We start from the raw sequence: 18,853 nt of genomic DNA, 5'->3' as shown, positions 1-18,853 counted from the left end.
TCCCCTAGATGGTGGAATTCGGCGGATAAAATGATGGAAGCTGCACCGGATCGAAAAATGCTGTGAGGACTGGTGAGCATGGCGCGGTGCTGCAGCTGGCGATGCGACGCGTGTAGAATAATATCCTTTTCAAGTTCGAAGATGTGATGGTTCCGGAATTCAGGTAAGGATTGAAATAATATCTGTTTTCTAACCTTTCCTTCTTCTTTCTTCTATTGCTAGGAGCTCTGGATTCGAGACGGGCGTGGCTGAAGACTGGATGCTGACTGCAGGCACGGTGAGCGTTACGCTGCAGGATGCAGAATAACGCGAAGCATGTGCTGCTGTTCGGGCATGGTTTAAATAGCCTCCAAAGTAGTTCCAGGTAAGAAGTCTCTAGAACCACACCCGAGTAAAAAAATAGTCCCTGTAGTAAAATAGTCCCATCCAGGCCTCACGTTGGCTTGGATTCATTTGCAGCATGGTCGGCATTAGTTAAGTAAAGACTATGAGCCCTGCGCCTATGGCACCAGGACTGATTTCTATTATGAGCCTGCGCCTAAGACTGAACTCAGACAGCCCCCAGCCGGGGCTGCTGGGGTTTTATTAAATATCTGGATGCCTGCTCCCGGGGCTGATGGGCTTGATCCGGATGCCCAGGGGTAGGCATCATGACAGGGGCCCTTATTTAATGCCAGATGACATCAGTACAGTATATGACAGGAGCAGGATTCACTACCCACACCCCTAACAATAGGATTGGGCAAGGGCATAGTCTCTGCCTTGCTCACAAATGGTTGGATATCAGAAAAGTGATGTCATGTTTATGTGGTGATTTTTTCTGTAACTAGAAACTCCCACATTTACTTTACTGAAATCCAATTTTGCCAAAAACACATGCTTCTGCAGTTGCCACCTCTCAGTAAATCAGATACACAGTTACATATTTTGTGCAGCACAGATTAGTTCAAACATCCAGTCTGTGCGACCTTGTTTCGCCTTTCTGACACATTTAGGTAATTTTACACATTAAAGATTTGGCCCACAATTCCCCAATTTTATACACAGATGCAAAATGTCCCCAGGGATGTATGTACAAAATTTGACCTTTGCAACATGGATGCTTTTCTGGTAATACAACATATATTACCATTTCTGTCCAGAGTGTGTCTCGACATTCTACTAAGTTTTCAAACACAGCCCACAATTCCACTTTTACGCTGTGAAAATTCCACATTTTTACCAATTTTGACAGCTGAGATATAAGTCTTTTTAAAGTTCTTTATAAGATAGTTTAAAGACAAATGGGAGTCATTGTCAATTTTTTTCTTCCCAACCATCAACAACTGGCAGTTTCTTCCAAGCAGGATGGGGGATGTAGGGTATTTTGTGGAGATTTGGGGCCTGAAGGTATTTTATTACCGCCGAAAAATAACTTAGCAATAATCACTCTTTGTATTCAGATTTGGCCATGTGCAACAATAATACAGTGGACATGCATTATTTCAGCACCCAGACATGCATATTTGGTATACGTGGTTGGTATGCGTGGTTGGTGGTATTTTGGTGAGCATAATTCCCTTGTTTTATTTGTGGCCCCAATGTCCAGAATCCCTTATCTTTGCTTAGATTTTTCGTGTAATCACTAGAGAGACCTCAGACCTACATTTTAGGAATACCACATTTTCAGTGTTAGTGTTAGTGTGCCACCATGGGCGATCTCACTGACTTATTTATGACAGAGAGCTATATGTGGTAATTTTGTGGTAATTTCCACTACCTTATATACGGTAGGGAACTATGTTCAGAGAGTCCCTCTTCCCGTTGGCTCATGTACCTCCAACGAGCTATGCTACAAACAATCACTCTCAACTCTCCATACTGAATATGATCATGCACACATCTGTCTTAAAATGACAATTGCATTGTTTAAAAATCTCCCCTCATCATCAGCACTGTATTGGTAAATAGAAGACACACCACCCGTCTGCTTTCAAATATTTTTCTGTATTATAAAAGTTGCATTTAAACACGATCTCACTCTTTACAGAAATAAATAAAACAGCACATTAACAGCATTGTCTGTAATACACTGAAAAAAAAACTGGCGGAGAACAGAACACCATTTGCAACATTAACGTGTGATTAAGGCACCGGAATCTCCTTTCCTACTCTGACTGAACATTCTCGTCTCGTACACACTCAGCTCCCACACTTATGTAATTACCTTATCTGTTCAGAGTTTTCTTCAGCTGTTCTCTTTCTGAATGTGGCTCCCTTGAAGATTAACCCCAGTAAAAAGGATCGCCTTTCCTTCTCAAACCGGGGTCATTGCCTGGAATTCTCAGCTTTTGCAGATAGGAATGCTCCAACCAGGAAAAAATAGGTCCTTCTCCCAGCTCTGCCAAATCTTGACTGCCCTTCTCTCTCCTCAAACTCCCCCCAGCAAAACCCTGATCACTCCCTCTAGCATGATACTTGCTATGACGCTGCTCCAATCAGAATCAATCATGCCATCTCCTCCTTCTCTACACAATGGCTCATTTTTATAGTAATACTTTGTAACCAACTGATTTCCTGTTCTTTCGATCTCTTTTGCTTCCTGTAATTATGTGGACAGGGCAGCAGAGAAAAAAAAATGGATGTGCGTTTAAAAGTTCACTTTCAGAATAGGCCTAATTCTGCAGTGGAGACACATTTTTATTAGTGGATTATGTTTCATTAGTCAGGTTAGTTATAAGTAATGTTAGTTATTATTTTCAAATGTGTCTCTCGCACCATAGGCATTTCAGGTGAAAAATAGTGTGCATTTTTGAATGTGCACGTGTGCTTTTAACTGTAAAAATAGATTTGCATCTTATATGTTAAAATCGTTTTTGACTGAATGGCCTGTCTTTCCTTGTTAATCTGGTAACACATATAGCAATGCACCGCACCCTTGTGGTGGTGCTGCAAAAAAAAATTGCTACCTGTGCAGTAGTGCTGTACTCTGTGTTGTAACATGCCAAATATCCTTACATACCCTCCTTTTGTTTTTAGAATCTGGCTACGATCCAAGCCAATTCCTAAAAATAATTTGTTCTTTTTCTTCTTTTCACAATATAGCAATCCAATAAAATGAATATTCATGTGCATCAATGAAAAAGTTGCAATCAATACAGTATTCATCTGAGTTCATTAGTTTACAAAATGTTCTACATTTGCCTTCTCAGTGGAAGTGGCATTACTCTAAGTTTAGATTTTTCAAGTCAATTAAAACAATGAAATAAAACAACTAACCAAAACAAATAATTAATATAACAAATTAAAATAAATAATTAAAATAATAAATACGTGGAACTCCATATGTCAGCACTCTTGTCTGCCTCTGATATGTCCAGAACAGCGATGTTACTTGGTTCATTCGAGTACACTTTCATCTTGGCAGATCCATAGGAGTCATCTTTTTTAGCATTCTGGTTATCTTGTCTTCACCTCCACCTGGAGGCAGGAATCTTTTGGTCTTCATCCAGGGGACTCCAGGACTCCATCGTCTCCCGTGGCCTCTGATCCCGGAACCTCCGACCAAATAATGTTAATTTTCTAAATTAAATAGAAAATAAACAAATTAAGTACATAGCACAATACTAACTTCACCCTTTTGCCAAAAATAAAACATGCTTGGTAAAAATATTTCGTTTTTCTTTTTCTGAAATTAAACACAAGTTAAAAGAAAACAAGCACACATAAACAGCATTCAATATTTAATACATTTTCTCTCTGCACACCAACCATGAACTTCCGTTATATGTGCATTTATTTATTTATTTATTTATTTTATATTATATATTTTTACATATACTACAGTGTTTATGTGCCATCATAACAATCAACTTTTTAACTTCTTTGTCACTGCCTCCTGATTACACCCATTTATTTTCTCTTTTTGTGTTCAAGGGACTTTATCTGTTTCTACATGCTCAAGCTGCCTGATCTCATGTCTGGGATGGCATGGTTTGATTTGATTTACATGGACAAACTGCTCTATTGCTGTTTCACCTTCATTTTTCAAAATGTTATACACTAAGGGAGAGACCTTATCTATAATTCGAAATGGCCCCTGCCAGGCTGCTAGAAATTTAGAATTTTTCTGTTTACTTTTTCCAAAATGAAACTTGTACACCTGATCCCCTACACTGTATTCCTTTACTGATGTCTTTTTATCATAATACGATTTTGCACTGTCAGCAGCTCTTTCCAGATTTCTCTGCACAAAAGCAAATGCATGTTGCAAATGCCTCCTCAGTTCATCAATATATTCATGAACTGTGGATGCACTCACAAGGGTTTGCTCATGTGTTCTGTATAGTAGGTGTTGTGGTAACACCATTTTCCTACCTGTTAAGACCTCATGGGGGCTAACACCTGTTGCTTTGGCAGGAGTCGATCTGATTGCCATCAAAACCAATGGTAAACGCAAATCCCAGCTGGAACCTGCTTCTGCCACAAATTTCTTTAAAATATCCACAACAGACCTATTGCTTCTTTCAACTGTACCTGAAGACGCCGCCCGATATGCGATATGTAGTTTCCTTTTCACACCTAGTATTTGCCATACCTTACTCATTAGAGTACTTGTGAAATGACTTCCTCTGTCTGACTCAATTCTTTGTGGCAACCCAAACCTTGAGAACACATGGTTCACTAGCAATGTGGCTGCTGTTTGCGCACTACAATCTGGTGCAGGAATGCATTCAATCCACTTCGACATCAAACATACCACACTCAAAATATAACGGTGTCCCCTGCTCGACCTTTTTAAAGGACCTACATAGTCTATTTGCAAATCTGACCATGGGAGAGTTAGGCCTCTTTTCATCAATGGTGCTCTATGCATTGGTGAAGCAGGTTTAAATTGGGCGCATACTAGACATCCTCTAGTATATAATTCCACATCTTGGGACATAGGTGGCCAGTAAGCATAATCTTTTAGTATTTCTAATGTTTTTTGTGAACCTCTATGGCCTGCGGTTATGGCATCATGTGCATGGTGTAGCATTAGTCATCTGAATGAAAGGGGTACTACCCACTGTATTTGTCCTGTTATGGACTCTCTAATCATGAGTCCATCCTGTAATCTAATTCGTGTTTTGTTCTTTAATAACACCCTCAACTCTTCTTTTCCCATACAATAATTTTCTGTTAAAGGATTTTGTTCGGGATCTATCAAATGATTATAATAGATTCCCAAAATTTGATCATCCTTTTGTGCCTCAATCAAATCTTGGTCTGGCGTGTCATGACTCCACTGCACCACCGGTTGATCTACCTCCTTTGGTGCTTTAGAACGTGTGACTGCATCAATTTGTATTTCACCCATTAAATAATCAATAGGTAGCAATTCTCCCATCACAGCCCCAATCTTAGCCAGGTGGTCTGCCTTATCATTTCCCTTCTTATCCTCTCCTGGTGTTTTTAAATGCCCACGAATTTTTCTCCAATATATTGTTAACTCATTCTCTGACACCAATTTGTCTATGGCTTGTATCATTTTTCCATGCTTAAGTGGCTTTTTGTTATATGTAACCATGCCTCTTGCTTTCCAACCAGGCAAATACTCCACAAAGCTATTCCGTGCATAGTCAGAATCAGTCACCAGGACAATTTCACTGAACTTTTTATCAACTGCAGTAGCAATTGCTTTATAAATGGCTGCCAATTCCGCCACCTGACTGCTCCTATCTCCAATCCTCATCCCTATACTGGGGACACCTTCACATTTCAACCAGACATTTTCTATTCCTGCCACTAACTGTTTATTACTGTCATTTTCAATGTGAAAAGCACAACCATCCACATATACAGTTGGCAAATCCTTGCATGTTTTTTCATCAAAAGCTTTGTGTGGTGATTGTTCAAATTCCTGCAAACTAGTTTCTACTTCCATTTCATTTGGTATTTGTTCAGCTGCACAGTCATGTAAGTCAGCTAACCCTTGAGCAATTGGGTTCTTTTTATTTTGTCCATATCTCACTTCTACGGGAAAACCTTGTAATGCTAGCGTCCATGAAGTGATTCTGGATTGCGCTAGATTACCTGATCTAATTCTTTTACTCTCTAAAAATTGCAAAGGTTGATGATTTGTTTCAATAATTACCTTTTCTCCCTGAACAATGGGGCGGAAATGTTGTAGCGCCCACACAGTGGTTAATAGGGCCTTTTCACATTCATTAAATTTCATTTCAACTTGGGAAAATGCCTTACTTGCATATGCAATGGTTTTGTGATTCAAATCGTGTTTTTGTGATAACACTGCTGACATACAATGTTCAGAAAAACCTATTTCTATAAAGAAATCCCTGTCCTTTATGGGGTATGCTAAACATGGTGCCTTTACAAGACATTCCTTTAATTTAGCCACTGCATCAGACTGCCCTTTTTCCCATTTCCAGGGACTATTCAGTTTAAGCAGTTTAGTCAATGGTTGAGTGATTTCTGCATAATTTTCAATGAACTTTCTGTTATAGCCTGTCATCCCTAATAAACTTTTTACTCCTTTCACATTTTTAGGATCTTTTAATCTTTGTATGGCCTCTATTTTCTTCTTTTGTGGATTTAGCCCATGTTCAGTCACTTCATGCCCTAGAAAGTTCACTTTTTTCTTGCACCATTGTGCTTTTTGCAAAGATACTTTGGCGCCTGCTTTCTGCAATTGGCCAAGTACATGTCTTATTTCATCAAAATGGCTTTTCAGGCTTTCATTTTTTATCAGGACATCGTCCACATAAACTATTGTTCCTCTTTCCGCTGCATCCGGCATGGCCTTTCTCAAAAATATGCCAAATTCACTCCCACTATTGATGTACCCGAACGGAGCTCTAAGCCAGGCATATTGAGTCCTGTCAAATGTAAAGGAAAATAAATGTTGTATCTCCTCTGCCAATGGCACGCACCAATATCCAGAGGTGAGATCTAATGTGGTAAATACATTTGAACCATGTACCTGAGCTAGGCCCTGATCAATGAATGGCAGTGGCCATCTAGATATTGGTACTCTTTTATTTAACTCTCTCAAGTCTGCACACAGCCGCCATTGACCATTTGGCTTCAATACACCTAAAATAGGTGTATTGGATGTGCTATGAATGGGCCTGATGATTCCCCGTGATTCCAAATTTTTAATAATCTCTGCCAATGATTCTAAACATGCCAGCGGTAGTCTATACTGGCGTACAAACACTTGGTTTCTGCTACACCCTTCTGGTAGTGTGGCCACATGTAAATCAGTTAAACCACAATCATAAGCATCTTTTGCAAATACATCCTTAAACTCCATAAATATCTCCCTCAGATTGTCCCTCTCTTCATTGCTTTCACATGCATCCGCTAAGGAGATCTGCTCTTCTACCATTTTGGAAAATTCTGGAAAATCTTCTGGTAAGGGAATCTCGGCGCTTTCTTCTAACTGTGTGGCTGTGTCTTTTTGTAAAGCTGCCACTTTTAAATATTTTGGCATATCAGCTTCCACTTCAATGGGCTGATTTTCCGTTTCATTTTCATTTAAATTAAATATTATGCAATCCTCCTGATGGCAGCACACTGTCTCATTTGAATCATAAGGATACACAGAATGAATTTTAAATATTCCTTTGGGCTGAGAGTCCAGGTGTTCTGGCAACTCGCCCTTGGCATCTACATATTTTTCAGGAATATTCCCAATCACCATGTTATTTAAATCTGCCGTATAATGTGATCATTGTATGGCCATTCCTAATGGGGAGTTTTCCTCTAAATGAATATCCTGACAACCTTTATTATTTACCATGATTTTTACAGATCCCTCACCAATGTCTACCAATGGAATGTATTCATAATCCAGGCCTTGCTGTTTTATGGATTCATTCAGGCATACAAATGCATCAGAGCCTTTCATCTGCTGTCCATTTTTGCATTTCAGTGTTATTGCAAACTGTTTTGTAAATGCAGGAATAATAGTATTTTTCCTCATTTATAATTCGATTGCATAAGGAACCAGTTGTGCACAATGATAAGCCCTTCTTTTGTCTTCAAATTCAGGTGCCGGACCACCTAGGCGTGACCATATTTTTTGATTAAGGAAATCTAACACCATACACATTCTGTGCATGATGTCATTTCCCATGTAAAATTCATTTTGTGCTCCACTCACTATCCATACATTATGGTAAATTGTTTTCTGCCCAATGCTAATTTTAAGCATGCATCTGCCTGCAATTCGGTTTTCAAAGTCTGGACTGTCCAAGCCAGAAACATATTGGTTTTTAATCCTAAATCTCGGGATTTCTTCCCTTTCCATTATTTTTTGCAACAATTTCTCATTAATGAAACTCCTTTCATGTTCAAGCGCTAAAGTGGATTTTATTGTTTTAAAATAATCATTTATACCAACATGAACCCATGGTTGCTCATCTTCCATGTGTATTTCTTTCAGGGTGGTAATGTATTTTCCTGAATCTGTTTTAGGAGCAATATTCTGTTTGCACGTTTTCTCTTTTAGATAAAAACATAATGTGTGCTCATCTATGGCAGTCTGCCAATCTTTCCTTGGGTCCAAGTATATTTGTACAGGTAGTTTTTCATTGTCGCTCTGAATTTTGTCTTGACACATTAATATGACAGTGACACTAGGTATGCAGCTATTCTGGAGATATACCTCCACAGCATCATTTGTTTTGGCAACGGTGTGACATTCATTTATATTGCTGTTTTGTGATTTTAGTTTCTTAGGCCTCAATGGTTTTTTGGTTAAGGACCACAGCACTCCATTCACCCCATCTATGAGAGGAGACAATCTTTTCAGGCAATCTGTCCCCATCAGAAATGGAATTTCACAAATAGATGTGATCAATACCTCTTGTTTCATTCTGTGCTTTCCTATTTTTATGTCAACCTCAGTTACACCTATGATGGGCACCTCCTCCCCATTAAAGTTACGCACTGGGCCTTGATTTTCCTTCACTGTGATCTGACTCTGTGGAGGCCTCCCTTCATTGATACTCTTTACCAGCTCCTTGGACATAATTGTGGCCTGTGCGCCAGTGTCAATCATAGCAAAGGTGTGGCATTTTTCTTCTACAGTGATGGCTGCATAATATCTGTCCTCAACTTCCTCTAATACACATAAGAAATGTGAATTCTTACTGATTTCAGGGCTCACCTTTCTCAGGTCTTTTTCACTTTTGGCTAAGCACATTGGTAAATGAAAAGACATTTTTCCCTCCTTTTTACCCATTTCTGTGCGAGAGATTTTATTCATTTCTCCATGTTCAGAGGTTTTTTGGAGTGTGGCCACTGTTCGCCCATCCATCTGGGTAACATCAGAGACCACATTACAATCCTCCAACTGAACATGTGTAACAACATCATTCAGCAATTTGTCATTTTTTAATTCTGTGCATTTGTGATCATTTAGTGTAATACCAGCCCTTTCAGCCTCTTCAAAAATATGTGGCTCAAAGAATTTTTCAGGTGATTGACTTGTACCCTCCCTGTGAGTACTTCCTTTTTCTGTCTGTGTTTGGTCATTGTTTTGCTTGCCCAGGGAAGGAGCTATAACATCCCCACTTACTCCCTGTTCACTGGTATTCCCCATGCATGAGTCATTTTTCTTAAATCTGTTCCTTTGTTCTTTTGGAATTCCTAATGTTTCTTTTTCATTTGTGCAAATCTTTACTGTTTTATTTAGCTCTAAGTTAAACCGTACCTCTTTTTTAGAAGTATTTGCACTTTCTGTCACAATTTCATTTACTGGTACTTTCATTTTTAATCCATTAGGCATCTCAGAGTCGTTATGCAAAATTATATCAGAGCAATCTGTCATTTTGGCACTGCAGTTATCATGAGTACTTAGTCACTTTTCGGAAGCCCCCCGGTCATTGCTATGGCCATCAGCCCCCTCTTTGGAAGGTTGTTTTTGCGCTGTATAGAGCTTTCCTAATTGCTCAGCTAACATTTTCACTTGGGCCTCAAGGCACTGGAACCTTTCCATCTCTCTAGGATCCTCTTTCTGTGGCCTAGGTCGATATTGGTTGTTTTTCCCCTGATTGGATCTATTCTGATACCTCTCAGGTGATTGATGTCGGTTGGGATGGTTTCTGAACTCTTGATTCATTTGTGGAGGGGAGCGGGTTGCACCCATCCTTTGATTATGGTCCCCTGGTGGGGAATCATTGTACTGGCGTGGACTGTAGTTCACGTTTTGCCTCATGTCCTGTCTCTCAGATTGTGGGTACTGGCCCCTATGTTGATTTCCATTATCAGTAAATCGATCCACATATCGGGGCCTATCCTGATTACCATATATCATGGTGCTGGGATCAAATCTGCTCTGTGTCCCCAATGACTGGTAGGGACCATCATTTCTTTGATCTTGATTTTGTCTCTGGTTATTGTTCATACCTGCCATATCAGGCCGGTATCCTACCCGGGGTCTGTCCCCTAAATACCTAGGGCTGATGTAGCTCTCTCTATTACTAGGATCATGTGATTGGAACAGTGGTACAGGAAATGGCGATCTTTGTTGATTACCCCTTTGTTCAGGTGTCACATTATTTTTACCTTGGCTTTGAGCAGACTCAAGGGACATTTTGGCTGACCTGATTTCCATTACTGTGGCTGAGGGTTCTTTAGATTTAGGTCTAGTATCTTTCATTTTATCACTTTCTCTACCCTGACAATAGAGTACCTCATATAGTTTTGTGCTTTGATGTACAATCCATTCAAGGGACTTGTCACGGTCAAATTCACGGACCAATTGGGATATGATGTCTTTCTGTAGCCCATAGAAGTATGCAGTTTTAAACTCATTGGAATTTGAGTCAAAAGATACATCAAAGCGAGAAAATGCTCTTTTTAAGTCTTGTAAAAATTGGCGAGGGGATATATTAGGTCCAGCAGTAATTGAGTACGCGACTTTCTTTGCCTCCTGCAATAACTGAAAAGGAGAAAAATGATGCCTAATTTCTTTTTCAAACTCCAGCCATGTCATATTCTGCTGTTCATTTAATCCCCTTATGATGCTGGCCGTCGGGGCATCTAAAGTTAAATGAAAATATTGTCTATACTGTTCCTTAGGTATCTGGAGTGCTTTAAAAATGTCATGCACCGCTTCTAAGTGATCCTCAATGCAGCATTCACCTCCCTTTTTAAATGGTTTGATCAGGGCTTTAATGGATTTCATTATTTTTATGGGGCTACTTGTTGCAATGCATGGAATTGCACTATTTTGTGATTCACTCCTGTTTTCAGGTGTATGAGATTGGTGGCCGCCCCCAATGGGAATATCAAATCCCCCAAGGGCGCTGCAACCAAGTTCAGTCACCGGCCCAGTCACTGGAGCACTAGCTCTTTGGGCAGAGCTAGAATTCACCTCCACTCCATTGAATGTGGTACCCTGCCGCCTCTCCTGGGACCTGGGAATGCACATTTGCTGTTCTAAGTCCTTACACTTTTTAAGGAGTCTGTTGGCTTCATCTTGTAAATAGTTGTTTTCACTATTCACCTTATTAATCACCTCCTGCATGTCGCACATTTGCATTTGGCATTCATTGAACTCTTTATTTCTCTTGTCTCTTTCTTGAATCATTTTAATCATTTCTTGTTCTGCACTCTGGAGATCACCTTCTTTTTCACAATGTTCTTTTTGTAAAATCTGCATTTCTGAAACAACCTCATCTTTATCCTGCCTAATGTGATCCACTAAGGCTTTTAAGTGTGCCAATTCTTGCTCACTATCTTCAAATTGTTTCTTGCTTTTGGATAACTGAGTATCAAAGTCTCTGCATTTTAATTGCATGTCTTTTTGGCATACATCCAATTCTGCTCTCAACATTTCCTGATTTTTACTTGCCCCCTCTAATTCAGTCTTTAACCTGTTAATTAGCTGAGTATCATTCTCTTGCATTCGCAGGGACTTGTTTAAAATAAACCATATTTTGCCGCATAGCCGTATTAAACAGTCTTTCTCTGCACTTTTATCGGCTGCATTCAATAATCTTGTAAGGCAGACCTGAATTATGCTGCCTTCTGCAAAAATATTGTCTAGTTTTTCTTTCTGCACCTCACCATGAATGCGGTTACTCCATTCTAACGTGCTATTCGACGACCAATTCCCATGTGCAAACAACTTTGCCTCTAAATATTGCACTAGATCTGAGAATGTGGTTTCCCTTTGTGACATTCTGAAATTCGTTTTTAGTGGCACACTGCTATTATAAAATGGGTTCCCTTTAATGTGCAAATGGCAGTGTGAGACACACTTGCCACGCCCAGTAGGTACTCTATGATCACTTTCCCGGCCTGCAACGCACCATAAATATGTAGGGTATTTTGTGGAGATTTGGGGCCTGACGGTATTTTATTACCGCCAAAAAATAACTTAGCAATAATCACTCTTTGTATTCAGATTTGGCCATGTGCAACAATAATACAGTGGACATGCATTATTTCAGCACCCAGACATGCATATTTGGTATACGTGGTTGGTATGCGTGGTTGGTGGTATTTTGGTGAGCATAATTCCCTTGTTTTATTTGTGGCCCCAATGTCCAGAATCCCTTATCTTTGCTTAGATTTTTCGTGTAATCACTAGAGAGACCTCAGACCTACATTTTAGGAATACCACATTTTCAGTGTTAGTGTTAGTATGCCACCATGGGCGATCTCACTGACTTATTTACGACAGAGAGCTATATGTGGTAATTTTGTGGTAATTTCCACTACCTTATATACGGTAGGGAACTATGTTCAGAGAGTCCCTCTTCCCGTTGGCTCATGTACCTCCAACGAGCTATGCTACAAACAATCACTCTCAACTCTCCATACTGAATATGATCATGCACACATCTGTCTTAAAATGACAATTGCATTGTTTAAAAATCTCCCCTCATCATCAGCACTGTATTGGTAAATAGAAGACACACCACCCGTCTGCTTTCAAATATTTTTCTGTATTATAAAAGTTGCATTTAAACACGATCTCACTCTTTACAGAAATAAATAAAACAGCACATTAACAGCATTGTCTGTAATACATTGAAAAAAAACTGGCGGAGAACAGAACACCATTTGCAACATTAACGTGTGATTAAGGCACCGGAATCTCCTTTCCTACTCTGACTGAACATTCTCGTCTCGTACACACTCAGCTCCCACACTTATGTAATTACCTTATCTGTTCAGAGTTTTCTTCAGCTGTTCTCTTTCTGAATGTGGCTCCCTTGAAGATTAACCCCAGTAAAAAGGATCGCCTTTCCTTCTCAAACCGGGGTCATTGCCTGGAATTCTCAGCTTTTGCAGATAGGAATGCTCCAACCAGGTAAAAATAGGTCCTTCTCCCAGCTCTGCCAAATCTTGACTGCCCTTCTCTCTCCTCAAACTCCCCCCAGCAAAACCCTGATCACTCCCTCTAGCATGATACTTGCTATGACGCTGCTCCAATCAGAATCAATCATGCCATCTCCTCCTTCTCTACACAATGGCTAATTTTTATAGTAATACTTTGTAACCAACTGATTTCCTGTTCTTTCGATCTCTTTTGCTTCCTGTAATTATGTGGACAGGGCAGCAGAGAAAAAAAAATGGATGTGCGTTTAAAAGTTCACTTTCAGAATAGGCCTAATTCTGCAGTGGAGACACATTTTTATTAGTGGATTATGTTTCATTAGTCAGGTTAGTTATAAGTAATGTTAGTTATTATTTTCAAATGTGTCTCTCGCACCATAGGCATTTCAGGTGAAAAATAGTGTGCATTTTTGAATGTGCACGTGTGCTTTTAACTGTAAAAATAGATTTGCATCTTATATGTTAAAATCGTTTTTGACTGAATGGCCTGTCTTTCCTTGTTAATCTGGTAACACATATAGCAATGCACCGCACCCTTGTGGTGGTGCTGCAAAAAAAAATTGCTACCTGTGCAGTAGTGCTGTACTCTGTGCTGTTTGCTACCTGTGCAGTAGTGCTGTACTCTGTGCTGTTTGCTACCTGTGCAGTAGTGCTGTACTCTGTGTTGTAACACGCCAAATATCCTTACAGGGACCTCTCTCTTAATTGAAGGTTTATTGCCCTTCACACTTGGCAGGTGAGTGTCCCAAGACTGCTATTGTCCCAGCCTGGAGCACAGACGAATGTCTGATGAGCTTGTGAACTCCAATTGTCCTGTCCCATACAAAATGTTTCAAGCTGGCAATTAGCACTTTTGGTGTCCTGGATGTTTATGTTGTGCCTCACTTCCTAAAGGAGGTTATAGGGCTGGAACTTGAACAACTGGAATACCAGGTTTTTTTAGAGCTTGCCAACTCAGCCCAGTTGATTTAAAAGTCTTTATTTCCTGATTTCTGAGTCTTGATTTAACAAACCTGTGGAATAAAAATAGCCTATGCACATATTATCACCAGCCACATAATCCCTTTACATTGCTAAGTGAGAAGGCCTTCACTCAACATTTTACTTTGAAATAGGCCATTTTTCTTCAGTCAGCAAAGCCCATTTTACCACATGTGTTTAAAAACTGCTAACATTTATTTCTTCTAAATTCGATTTTCATCTCCAGCAAATTCACACACTGCCATGCAGCTATGGTTATTCTCTTGAATGCTGGAGTTGTTCTGCAACATGGATACATTTAAACAGGCATGAGTCTTTCTCTGAATAGCTGATTTTTAGATACTTTCGCAAAGCAAATACATGTGCTTCCTGTGTAAACTCAAAACAAAGCCCCTGGTTGATTTCTTTCCAAGCTAAGATGACTGGGCCTGTCATTCAGGAACAAGACATGGGGCCTCATTACACGGAAGGCGGTAAGGGTTTACCGGTACCGGTAAGGGCACCGGTACCGGTAAACCCTTACCGCCTTACTACGAGGTCCCTTTGCGGGTCCTCTCTTAACGCCTGTTTTTTACGGGCGTTAAGTACGGGACCCGCAAAGGGACCTTGGTGCTAATTACGGTACCGCAATTTGCAGTACCGTAATTAGCACCTTCACCATTAACATGGAGCCCTATGGGGCTGACTGGCAATGGTGAAGGGGAAATGGTGGATGGCGGAATTAGCGCCCCCACACACCTTGGAATATGGCGCTAATTCCGACATCCACCAAGGCGGACCCGGTAAGGTACCGGTGGCAGCCATGGCACTAATAGCGCCATGGCTTACCGCCTTCCGTGTAATGAGGCCCATGGTTTTGTAAATGCACAATGACATCTCCTGGGCATGGCCAGGCCTTTTCAATCACAACAGTTTCATAGCACATGGATAGATTTATCCTCAAAACAAACAGCATTTGTAAAGGTTGAAAAAGGTGTCATTTTAAAGGGAATTTTTGGGCTTTTCAGCAAGGCAATGTTGCCTATTTCACTTAATTCCATGTTAAACATTGCAGAGCACACTGGCACACTCTTGTGGTGTGTACTCTGTTCATCCCCACCTGAAATGTGTGTGGCAGGGTGATGCAGCCATTTTCTTTGGTGGTTGTAAAAATGTAATTTTGAGATCCTAGCACGCACAGGAGTTAGCGCAGCCATTTTGCTGTTTCTTGCACCAATGCAGCAAAGTGATGTGGTAAAGCACATCTGAGTGGGTCAATATATCCCACACATCCCCCCCGACTTCTTCTGGACTTCCAGTTGTGGGGAAGTTGGGCAAGTGTGATTTCTTTCTTGAAAAAGCAGGCTCAGTCGGGTAGAAGTCCTTGATCCATCAGCGAACGATGTGACACGCTCACCTCGCTTCCTCTGGTTGGAACGTGGAACGATACCCCCAGCCTTCTCTTGGTTCTTTCTTTTCTGGTGTGGAGCGACACCCCAGATTTCCTTGGGTTTCTCCTTCCGGGTCCCCAAGGAGGTCCTCCTTGGTAATGATTGTGCAATAAGTGCATATCTATAAATTAAGCTCAAACAGGTTATTACAATTTTCCCACAAACTGCCCCCAATCGGGGTGACAGCAGTGGGATAGGCATGCATTCTATGACAATTGAAATATTCCTATGTTTCAGATATATCCCCCATTGGGTTTTTAGTAGGCTCCTCTATTTGTCGCAAAGTGTGTCTGGGGTGGCAACTCTTTAGCTGATTGATGTGGACCCACTTCTCATCTGTCAATTCACCTTTGGGGATGTGGATTCTGTAGGCTAGGCCTGGGATGGTGACCTCTCCTCCATTTCTGAACTTCAACTTCCTGCAGTTGCACTGGGGCTGACCGGAAGGCTTTCTTTAGGACTGCCAGGGCCCTAAGATTTGTTCTCCAGTTGGGACCGAGCGTGGCAATAACTTGGATCCAAATTAATCTCGAGTCGGTTGAGGATGTGATTGCCCATATAAAAGGTGGAAGGAACATCTCGCACTACCCAACAATTGTTTTCTATGCTTTTTTCACCTCTAGAAATGTTGATCATACACTGCTAAGCAGAAGATGTTTGGAATGGGGAATTTCCAGGCCCCATACCCATTGATAAACTGACTCAACAGCGGGCAAGGTCTGGTCTTTTGGGAGTTTCTTGAATAATACTTCACTGATGAAGCTTTCTTCGCTATTGAAGTCAACTCGGAATCATTTAACTGAATCGGAAAGAAAAGCTGTTCGCCCTTCTCCTGAATGCCAGCTGCACTTTGTGTTGGTTTGTCATCAATTTTGGCTATGTAATTGGGATTTTCAGATCATGCATTGGTATAAAATTTCAAAGTATTTCCTTCCAGTGTGGAATGTTACTTGAGACTGGAAGGAAGGCTGATTTTCAGGAATGGAGAGGAGTTCCCATCACCAGTTTGTTGTCCCACAGCAATTACGGTAACATCAGGTATTTCATTATTTTGAAGAAGAAGCTTAATTTGATCTGGTTTTTGTTCAATCATGTGGCATGTGCCATTTAGACTAAGATGGTTGACACTCTGTTTTAATTTGATTGGCCTGTGAGTCTGGGTCCAGAGTAGCTTATTCGCACAGTCTATTAGGGGAGACAACTTACGGAGCATGTCATTCCTTTATAGACAGGGGGTTCCCTCTGGAGCCACGACTATGACCGGGTGTTTCATCTTGTGTCGACCTATTTTAATTTCCAGCTCTGCATACTCCTCGACAGGAATTTCCTTCCTGTTGAATTTCTGGAGTTGTCCAGGAAGAGGGGTGAGAGGGATCTGGTATCTCTCCCCCTTCCTGAATTTAGCTGCTCAATGGCCCTCTTTGACAGAAGAGTTGCTTGGGATCCAGTGTCCACCAGTGCTGAAAATGTGCACTGCCCTTGTACTTGGACTGGGGCATACAATCTTCCCTCCTTCTCCTCCAATGGGCAAAGGTAATGGGCTTTCTGGGCAATTTTGTTGGTCAATTTCCTTATTTTTGACTCTGACACAAGGGTAGTTTGGTCATGATTCGGTGTTGGAGTTTGGGGATCTGAAAGGAGAACTTGACATTGGGATATGTGGGGAGTTTTGGGCTTCCCTTCTTCTGATTCTGCCCCCACCCTTTTTGGAGGCACTCTCCAGACCTGGTTTGGACAGTTTGGTTTCCTTGATTTTCATTCGGGGGTGCAATGATGAGCTGTTCTAACTCAGTCCCCACATTCACCCAGCCTTTTATTCGGATCTCTTGGGATCCATTTTTCTTTGGGAGGGGTTCCCCCAACCCTGAAGGAGAAGATCTTTTTCCCAGATTCATCTAAAGAATCCTCTCCTTCCTTCAAATTGGAGGACACTAGCCTCCTCCACAAAATGGGTCTTTTTGGGTTCTTCATTTCTCCTACCTGCCCTCTGTTCTTTGGGTGGCAGGAGATTTTGGTTCTGGTTCCTTGGTGTCTAGGGGCTTTTCACGGGTGAGGAAGGAAGCTTCCTCTATGGCTTTACACCTCCCTTCCCCCGTGCCTCCTCCTCTGGAACCAGTCAATTGTCGGGGTGCTCTCCCTGTCATTGTTCTGGAGTACCAGACCCTTGGTTGGTGGGGTTCTGAGCTGCCATGTTCATCTGAGGGTTCTGTTGGGCTATTGTCCCAGCCTGGAGCACAGACAAATGTCTGATGAGCTTGTGAACTCCAATTGTCCTGTCCCATACAAAGTTTTTCAAGCTGGCAATTAGCACTTTTGGTGTCCTGGATTTTTATGGTGTGCCTCACTTCCTAACGGAAGTTATAGGGCTGGAACCTGAACAACTGGAATACCAGGTTTTTTTTAGAGCTTGCCAACTCAGCCCAGTTGATTTAAAAGTCTTTATTTCCTGATTTCTGAGTCTTGATTTAACAAACGTGTGGAATAAAAATAGCCTATGCACGTATTATCACCAGCCACATAATCCCTTTACATTGCTAAGTAAGCAGGCCTTCAGTCAACATTTTACTTTGAAATAGGCCATTTTCTTCAGTCAGCAAAGCCCATTTTACCACATGTGTTTAAAAATTGCTAACATTTCTTTCTTCTAAATTCGATTTTAATCTCCAGCAAATTCACACACTGCCATGCAGCTATGGTTATTCTCTTGAATGCTGGAGTTGTTCTGCACCATGGATACATTTAAACAGGCATGGCTCTGCTATTTAGAGTCTTTCTCTGAATAGCTGATTTTTAGATACTTTCGCAAAGCAAATACATGTGCTTCCCTTGTAAACTCAAAACAAAGCCCCTGGTTGATTTCTTTCCAAGCTAAGATGACTTGGCCTGTCATTCAGGAACAAGACATGGTTTTGTAAATGCACAATGACTTCTCCTGGGCATGGCCAGGCCTTTTCAATCACAACAATTTCATAGCACATGGATCGATTTATCCTCAAAACAAACAGCATTTGTAAAGGTTGAAAAATGTGTCATTTTAAAGGGAATTTTTGGGCTTTTCAGCAAGGCATGTTGCCTATTTCACTTAATTCCATGTTAAACATTGC

The sequence above is a fragment of the Ambystoma mexicanum genome, chromosome 10 (assembly GCF_040938575.1).
Source record: "Ambystoma mexicanum isolate Mex_15411 chromosome 10, UKY_AmexF1_1, whole genome shotgun sequence".
Lineage (NCBI taxonomy): Eukaryota > Metazoa > Chordata > Amphibia > Caudata > Ambystomatidae > Ambystoma > Ambystoma mexicanum.
The sequence above is the reverse complement of the archived record's forward strand: the minus strand, read 5'-3'. Positions refer to the sequence as shown.